The following is a 9,593-nucleotide window of genomic DNA, read 5'->3' on the forward strand; positions in this document are numbered from 1 at the left end:
ATAGTGGCCCTCTACATCATAAAGTTGCCCACCCCTGGTCTAGTGTCCATCCAGACTGCCGTCTCTCTCACACAGTTTACAAATGCTTCAACCATTATACAGTCCAGCCTGGTCGCCAGAGAAAACGTTCCAAATGTATCCCACAAGTGTTGCATGTGAACATGGTCCGCAGATGAGAACCATGTCCATTTTACATTGCATACAGATTTAACGAACCCTAAGCCTAACCCAAACTTAAAAAAAAAAAAAAAACTACGGTTAAACCTCACCTCAACCCTGAGCCTAACCTCACACAAAACAATGCCTAAACGTAACCTTAAACCCTAATCTTAACCCCTAAACCTAATCATAAACCTAAACGTTGAAATGTGACATACTTAAAAATGTAACGTTGTTGTGGTCCAGAAACATTGTCATTGAATAGAAATGTACAGTGACAACGTTTCCTCTGGCAATTGGGTTGTACAGTCTGTGCTGAAATGGTTGCCCCCCCCCCCCCCCCCCACACACACACACACACACACACCCCTACCACTTCCATTGTGTCTTTGTAGTCGCACAAATAAGTCCTACTATAAATCTAAGTAGTCGAAGCATATCGTCTCTGTCAGAGTGGAAACCTTGTATGTCCAAAACTGTTACTTTTCAGGATTCAAATTCAAAAACAGCTAGTACATTTTTGAGCTTGTGGATCGGCTACTGTTGATGCTTTTTGTGTGATGGTACAGTAGGGTGTTCATTTACACAGAGAAAAGAGCTTATTGTAGAGCTAAAAGGGGTAATTAAATTGCATGGCATTAGAGGATTGTGGAATAGAGCCACACCCTTTATATGTGGATCATGAAATCCACAAGATTCCATGAGAATAATAAAAAGAATAGTGTGTGTGTGTGTGTGTGTGTGTGTGTGTGTGTGTGTGTGTGTGTGTGTGTGTGTGTGTGTGTGTGTGTGTGTGTGTGTGTGCAGACAGGCGCTGCCCGTTGAAAGGTTTCTATAATCGGGTCAAGGCCGACCTATTGATGAGGAGGATGGTCTGACTGAAGACGGCGTGCTATGACACTGTGATCCATGACCCTATGTGACCCGTGGAAATAGGCTTTTCACGGCCGACACACTAATAGGCCTGCATGAAGGGTCCGGGGACCCCCAAGGGTGTTAATGTAGCATCAGAGTTAAACTTTTCTTTTTACCTAATTGTATACCTATAGGCTCAAAAAACAAGATTTGTAGATCGGCTGAGTTTTACACAATCTACTTTTTTCAGACGGGGGTCCGCGGCCAACTAGTACCAATGTGGGGGGTCCTTGACATGCAAATGTTTGAGAACCACTGAACTGAATGTTACCAAGAGTTTTACAAGGTTTTATTGTGAGATTCTAGGCAAGATGATGATGACTTTGAGTCAATTCAGCTCTGTTTCAAGCCCAAGACCGTGTACTCTCTCTCTCCCTCTCCCTCCCCCATGCTGTGCCTTGGGTTAATACGTCAGCCTAGCGTCAGATGTAACCATGAAACAAAAGGAAAAGCAAAACAAAACAAAACAATGAACTGCAAAGCATTTCCTCTAGTCTCTATATGAAGGGTCCTCTAGTCTCTAGCTAACTCAAGCTTATAGCTCATAGTTAGGAACTAATTGGGCCCTTATAGGTCTGTAACTCTGCAAACTGGGAGGCCCTTGGAATGTTACAATTTAGACAAATTAAACTAAAGGTAAAGCGAATATCACATTAACAAAGTACACCACTCTAATCCACACAATAACAGCGGGTCTTTCCACAATGTAAAATGTAGGCATTCAGGCTTAATCCAGAGTGACATAAACAAGGTAAACACATACGTACATCAAATGCAGAGAGACAGTGTAGTGCCTCAGTGAACTAGGATCACAGTCAATCCAAGAACTTATAGCATTAGTCTAACAAGTGCAATTAAAATAATAGTATGTATTTAAATGATAGGACACCAGGTAAACAATGAACCTATACTGTAGCATCTGTTTAAATACATTTTGACATTGTGGTTTTAACACCCCCTGAGCTCCTGGCCCCGGTAGGCTGGTGGCAGTAGTCCACAACTGATTGGGGATCCCCACACATTTCCAGGTCTACTGCGGGGAATTTCCCACAATTCACCGTGACATATCAAGTCCCAAAAGTGCAAACCCACCAAAAACACAATACGAGAGTACAACAATGAAACTGAGATGACAGAGAGTTGTGGAGTGTGTGTTTCACCGTATGATAAGCATCTACATTTAGAGTCTATACTGTTGAAGAGTACCCATAGACGGGTTTCCTGTTAGTAAACATGAGAGGATATGACCGCGCAGAGGAGGGGTAAGCCTATAGAGGGCGCCATTACCCGCAGCAGCTCTGGTCAAATGTCCATTCATAAAAGAAATGATCTTCACCGGGTTTAATGAAAGTAGATTAAATTATGCAGTTTGTAATACCTTGTTTACTCAATAAAACTGATTTGTCGGAAGTTGGATCTGTTTGTATATAATAGCAGCATTATGCGTATTATGCCTATAATAGCAGAATTATGGCTATCTAACTCCCGAACATAACAACAGAGTGAACGGCGCAACAATTCGTTTCCCCCGAGCATGCGCAGATTGCGCATTCTGCTCTGTGATGACGTCGCACGGAAATCCGTCTATACTCTCCTAGGGTCTCCTTGTTAATGTTGGACATTTCACACACATCCATGTCTCCAAAATGCAACCTATACTACAAAAGGTGAGAGATTAACAATGCGGACCCTATAATCCCTGTTCAGGTGCATTTCAGAATAGGTGGGCAATTCAGCAAAACTAGACACAAATAGGCAAAATAAAATATGCAAACACTCAGCGGAAATAGGGCAATCATTCAGCAAAAATACGCAAACACAGGTGGAACATTCTGGAAAAACACAGGTGGCAAAACTAATTAGGCAGACATATAGGAAAGCTTTGGCAAATGAAAAAGCCAATCTGTATACATGCTCTTATGGCTTCATAAATGGCAATTTTCCCTATTTGACATACAACACAGTATATAGGCTTTTTTTTTTGTAGAAAGAACAAAGACGCAGTGAGATCAAACAGAATGAGTGTGCTTCACCTTAACTCATTAAGGCCGGTGAAAGAGTGTGTCATTTATTTATTTATTTGGCTATTCAAAAATAGCAGATCTACAAGCTCATAGCGCGGGATTCTGTGCCACGCTATGAGCTTGTAGATCTGCTATTTTTTTTTAAATTGTGCACATGTGTGCAAATCTTTTAATATATATTTTTATGCAAATATTTGTAACTCAAATCTTTGCTTTTGGGGATTCTACAAATGTCTTATGAATCCTAAAAATAAAAAAAAATAAAAACTCATGTGGCTATAATCAGTGGTTCTCAAACTTTTCCATTAAAAACCCTCAAAATGATATGTAATATTTTGATATGGACCCCCATCTCAAAATATGCTGTTCCAGGGACCCCCCAGAAGCAAAGATTTGAGTTAAAAAATGTCCGCTTTAAAAAAGTATATATATTCAAAGATTTGAAGAAAAAAAAAATCACAATTTTTCAAAAATAGCATATCTGAATAGCCCAAAGAAATTTATAAAATGACACACAGATGTGTTCCCGGTCTAAATGAGTTAAGAGAACCCTCCATATAGAGTCTACTCTGCCTGAAAGCCATAGTGAAGAGGTCTTCATCTCTCTCTTAAAGGGACACTACACTACACCCCCACCGCCTTCAATTCATGGAGGATCTGAATGAAAAAGCAATCCAATAATGAAGAGAATAATTCTCTTCATCTTTATTGAAGAAAGCCAGGGAGCTCAAGCTTATCAACGTCAACAATCAAACAAAATAAATTAAATAAATACCAACGCTTTAATGACACTATGACAGTATTGGGAGTTCATAAATAATTTACGATATCATTATACATGATGTTTGATATAGTTTTACTGATGTTAGCTTGGACCCCTGTGTTATTCAATTCATCATTATGTTTCTCTTCATTTTCAGATTAATTCACAAATGTGACAACAAACAGAATAAAATGAAATAAATCTCCTTCGATTCGGGGTTTCGTGGGGTGATCATTCCTTTTTAGAAGATAAAGTCATTTTGGGGTGAAGTCCCCCTTTAACCCATTAAGAACCGGGAACTCACCTCTGTCATTTTATTTAAAAAATAGCAGATCTACAAGCTCATAGCGCAGTAGATCTGCTATGTTTTGGAAAAATCTAGCAAATGTTGTGAAAATCTTTGTATATATATTTTTTTTAAAGTGAATATTTTTAACTCAAATCTTTGCTTCAAATCTTTGATTCTACAAATAAATTCTAAATCCTAACAGTTTTTTATTTTTTTTAAGTCAAGGGCCCCCAAAATGATATGTATTTGGCCGTGGACCCCCGTCTCAAAATGTTTTGTTCCAGGGACCCCCAGAAGTTGTAACGGAGTAAAAAAAAAGATTTACACAAATGTTCATGATAAAAAAAAAAAGCTCATAGCGTGGCACCGAGTGACGCGCTATGAGCTTGTATATCTGCTATTTTTTAATAGCCAATGAAATCTTAAAATGACACAGATGTGTTCCCGGTCTTAATGGTTTAAGCGGAACATGAGGGAATGAAAGAGAGATGTTTAAAAAGAAATAGGTCACTGTTTTTTACTACGATCCCCCTTCCCATTTTTTGTCTCCCCCCTCTTCCTTGTTGCCGAGCAGCTTTACGCCCCCCCGCTGCGACATTGTAGCCGAGCATTCTCATTGGTTGAGAGTTGGGGGGGTGGGGGTGTGGGTAAGAGTTGGGGGTTGTAGTAGGCCTATACTTGTGAGTGGAGAGGACGTGGGGATTGGCTATGGCGTTGGCGAAGGGGTCCCGTGCGATTGGCTTAAAAGCAGGAAGCGAGGAAGGGAGATGAGACGGGTGTTGGGGAAGAGCGGGGGGGGGGGGGAGGGTGGTGGGGGGAAGTTAGGGGAGAGGAGTGAGGCAAGGGTGACGCTTACCCCCCATCGAGTTACTATGGCACCCTGGGGAGAGCAGCAGCAACCACAGTGGTGTGTGTGTGTGTGTGTGTGTGTGTGTGTGTGTGTGTGTGTGTGTGTGTGTGTGTGTGTGTGTGTGTGTGTGTGTGTGTGTGTGTGTGTGTGTGTGTGTGTGTGTGAGAGAGAGAGAGAGAGAGAGAGAGAGAGAGAAAGAGATAGAGAGAAAAGAGTGAGAGAGAGAGCGAGAGAGAGACTATACTTCATATGTAAGGTTGTGTATGACTTGCAATGTGTTTTCTGTATGCTTTGGAAATGGCAAAAATATTTTATCATGCCAATAAAACCATTTTGAATTGAACTCAATACAGACAGTTGAGACAGAGAGAGAGAGAGAGAGAGAGAGAGAGAGAGAGAGAGAGAGAGAGAGAGAGAGTATGAGAGAGAGAGAGAGAGAGAGAGAGAGAGAGAGAGAGAGAGAGAGAGAGAGAGAGTATGAGAGAGAGAGAAAGAGAGAGAGAGAGAGAGAGAGAGAGAGAGAGAGAGAGAGAACGTGGGGTTGTAGTAGTATAGTTGGATTTGTGCAGAGACGTGAAAGACAATGAGTGGATCAGAGGGAAAAATGAGAAAGAAAAAGGAATGATTGCTGAGCGAAGGGGGAAAAATGGGGGTGAGTGGGCTAATCCTGTCTTTTCTTACCAGCGGGAGGGGAACGCGTGTGCGTGTGCGTGTGCGTGTGTGTGTGTGTGTGTGTGTGTGTGTGCGCGCGCGCGCACGTGCGTGTGCGCGTGTGTACTTGTATTAACCCATTGACACCGGGAACGCCAACTCATACTCATGTCATTTTAGATGTCTTTGGCTATTCAAAAATAGCAGATCTACATAGCGCGGCACTTGCACTATGAGCTTGTCGATCTGCTATTTTTTGAAAAATCGTATACTGTGTATACCAACTATATACTTTTCAAAGCGAACATTTGTAAAATATTTAGTTCCGGGGACCCCAGAACCAAAGACTTCAGTTACACATGTTTGCTTAAAAAAAAAAAAAAAAAAAAAAAAAAAAAAAATAGCAGATCTACAAGCTCGTAGCGCTATGAGCTTGTAGATCTGCTATTTTTGAATAGCCAAAGTATGAAATAATGGTTATAAGTTAAATCTAAAATGACACGGTATGCGTTCCAGGATTGAATGGGTTAACATACTTGGCAAATTGGCAGAATGTTCTCTCATGTATGGTAGAATTTGGGATGAAAACGTGGCGAGGACCGTTTCCCTGGTCCTGACAACACAAATGGTTGTTTTAACCCATTAAGACCTGAAGCCGATTCTACAAATGTCTTCTAAATCCCAACAAACATATGCTGGACCCCCAAAATGATATAGTATTTGGTCACGGATCCCCCCATCTCAAACTATGTTGTTCCAGGGACGCCCCAGAAGCAACGATTTGAGTTACAAATGCTCACTTTAAAACAATATATATATATTCAAGGATTTGCACATATTTTCACAATTTTTCAAAAATACCCCAAAGTGTAAAATAATGCTTTTTTTCAGCTCAAATCTAAAAAGTGACACAGATGCGTTCCAGGTCTTCATGGGTTAAAAATATATATGTTCTTTTTTAGAGACAGGCTTTACACAATCAATGCACAATCAATGTAAAGCGCTTCGGATAGAAGCGCTATATAAATGCACCATTTACCATTTACCATTTTACAATTAGAGAACATAATTCAGGGTGAGGTTAAGGATTAGGATCAGATATTCAGAGGTTTAGATTTAGAGGTTATAGGGTTAGAGAGATATGGCTGATTTATTCATCATTTGCATGCATGATGCCAGTGTCATTTACAAAAAAAACGTGCTCACAAGCTACAAAGCTACGAAAGACGTGCTACAATGTTCAAAACGTGTCACACACTGTGATACGTTTTGAGCTTTGAGGTAAAAAAAAGAAATGCCATTCATAAAACCGGCATCAAAAAATAGTGACGCCCTCGCAAGTATAGTAATACAAAGCTGTGTGTGTGCGTGCGTGTAAGTGTGTGTGTGCGTGTGTTTGTGTGTGCATGTGTGCGTGTGTGTGCGCGTGTGCTTGCGTGTGTGCGTGTGTGCGTGCGTGCGTGCGTGTGCACGTGTGCGTGTGTGTGTGTGTGCGCGTTCGTTCGACCGTCCGTGCGAGAGAACTGGTGTGTGGACTGGAGAAGCGCCACACGATGATTCCCTTGTCGTGCGGACAGGACCCTCCTCATACGAAAACGGCTCCACATTTATATCTTGCCAGAAACATGCCCTCGGCCCCGGTGCTTTTTTTGTTCTGCACAAGCTATAAGTCCACAACCACCCGGCCCTTTTGATCTGGAATGAAAAGGGAACAATTTAGGCGCTGTTGCGGCGAGGCTAGCAATAAAAAAGAAAAGAAAAACACCAGCACCCAAAAAACTCCTACTATTCAATACTCAATCCCACCCTGGATGTAGGGGGTTTCATCCATGCTGGTGTGAGTTTTGCATAAACCATTAAATCCGGGTACACATAGGTGATTTTTAAGAGTTCTTTGGCTATTCAAAAATAGCAGATCTACAAGCTCATAGCGCGGCACCGAGTGCCGCGCTATGAGCTTGTATATCTGCTATTTTTGGGAATTTGTTTTGAATGTATATATTTTTAAGCCAGCATTTGTAACTCAAATCTTTGCTCCTGAAGGGGTCCCTGGAACTAAATATTTTACAAATGTTTAAAAAATATCTATATATTGAAAGATTTGCACAAATGTTGACGATTTTTCAAAAATAGCAGATCTACAAGCTCATAGCGCGGCACTCGGTGCCGCGCTATGAGCTTGTATATCTGCTATTTTTGAATAGCCCAAAGACGTCTTGACAATGACAGACATGCCTTTCCCGGATTGACTGGGATAATACACATTTTTGGACAAAGCAAAAGCCTGCGGTTGTACTTAGTCACGCTCGGGGGAAAATAACCGATCTAAAAGCTCAGAACGCGCTGCTGCCGCAACGCGTTCTGAGCTGTTAGATCGGCTATTTTTTGGGGGGACTGTACTAGTGCCCAAAAAAGTCATTTTTAGTGGCTGTTGCGGGGCTAGCAATAAAACAAAACAAAAAACACCAGCACCCAAACTCCTACTATTCAATACTCAATCCACCGTGGATGTATGGGGTTTCAGAAGTGAGTTTTGCATAATACATCATTTTGGACAAAGCAAAGCCTTGAGTTGTACTTAGTCGCTTGTGTGGGCGTCTCGCACTCCAAAAAAATAAATAACCGATCCAAAAGCTCAAAACGTGTTACGCCAAACTGTGTTGCCAGGTCTGCTTATTATAATTTACCCCCAAGACTAAATCTACAGTTGATTCAGTCGACTAGAATGTATTTCGGCGGTGCCTCGATGCCGTCCCTAATGGCTGATTTTATACTTGGTTTTTCATGCTGAAAAGAGCAGATCTACAAGCTCGCAACGCATTGTGAGCTTGAGATTGATCACCCCATTAAGACCGGGAACGCATCTGTGTGTCGTTTTAAGATTTGGCTATTCAAAAATTGCATATATACAAGCTCATAGCGCTATGAGCTTGTATATCTGCTATTTTTGAAAATAAAAACGTGAAAATGTGCAAATCTTTGATTATATATATTTTTTAAAGCGAACGTTTGTAACTAAAATCTTTGGTTCTGGGGATTCTGCAAATGTCTTTATGTTTTTATGTATTTGGCCGTGGACCCCCATTTCAAAATATTTTCTTCCAGGGACCCCCAGAAGTGAGTTAAAAATGTTAATATGTTAAAAAACATATATTCATAGATTTGCACAAATTTTCACTATTTTTTTCAAAAAATAGCAGATCTACAAGCTCATAGTGTGGCACTCGGTGCCGCGCTATGAACTTGTATATCTGCTATTTTTGAATAGCCCAAAGATATCTTGAAATGACAGAGATGCGTTCCCGGTCTTAAAGGGTTAATTTGGGGGTTCGCGTCTGCCTGTCTGGCTGTCTGGCTGTCTGTCTGTCTGTCTGTATCCATCTACACATCAGGTAGAAGCAGAACACAGCTCCAGCACTATATAGCACACAGTACACTAGAATATGAATGTGAATATGCAGGTGCACATTTCTGGAATCAAAGTTAACACAATCCACACACACACACACATTTAATTAGCCGCCAAGAGGACTGAGGCTACTAGTCGACCAAGGTTTGGGCCAAACCGCTTTGTCCAGTTGGCGTCCAATATCTGAGTGAGCTTCCTTTCCTCCTGCTAGTGTCATTTTGTACAAACACCATTGTTTTTTCACAATGCAATGCTGCTATAAAGCTTATATGAATACCACAGATTTACATTAACCCATTAACACATTGACTGCCAGTCGCGTAGAACTACGCAAAGTGGTGTTTTTTTTCTTTTTTTTTGAAAAAAAGTTCACATTGCACTTTTTTCAATTTTCGATACGGCACATTTCATTGTAACACCATCGGAAACGGAATTATCCGGGATCCGGTTCTAATGACGAAACTGAAACGCCATTTTCTCTTTGTAGTTTTTCTCCTCGCTGATCACTGTTTAACATAAACCGTTCTAACTAC

Source organism: Gymnoscopelus microlampas (genome assembly GCF_963454915.1).
Source record: "Gymnoscopelus microlampas genome assembly, chromosome: 2".
NCBI classification, from domain to species: domain Eukaryota; kingdom Metazoa; phylum Chordata; class Actinopteri; order Myctophiformes; family Myctophidae; genus Gymnoscopelus; species Gymnoscopelus microlampas.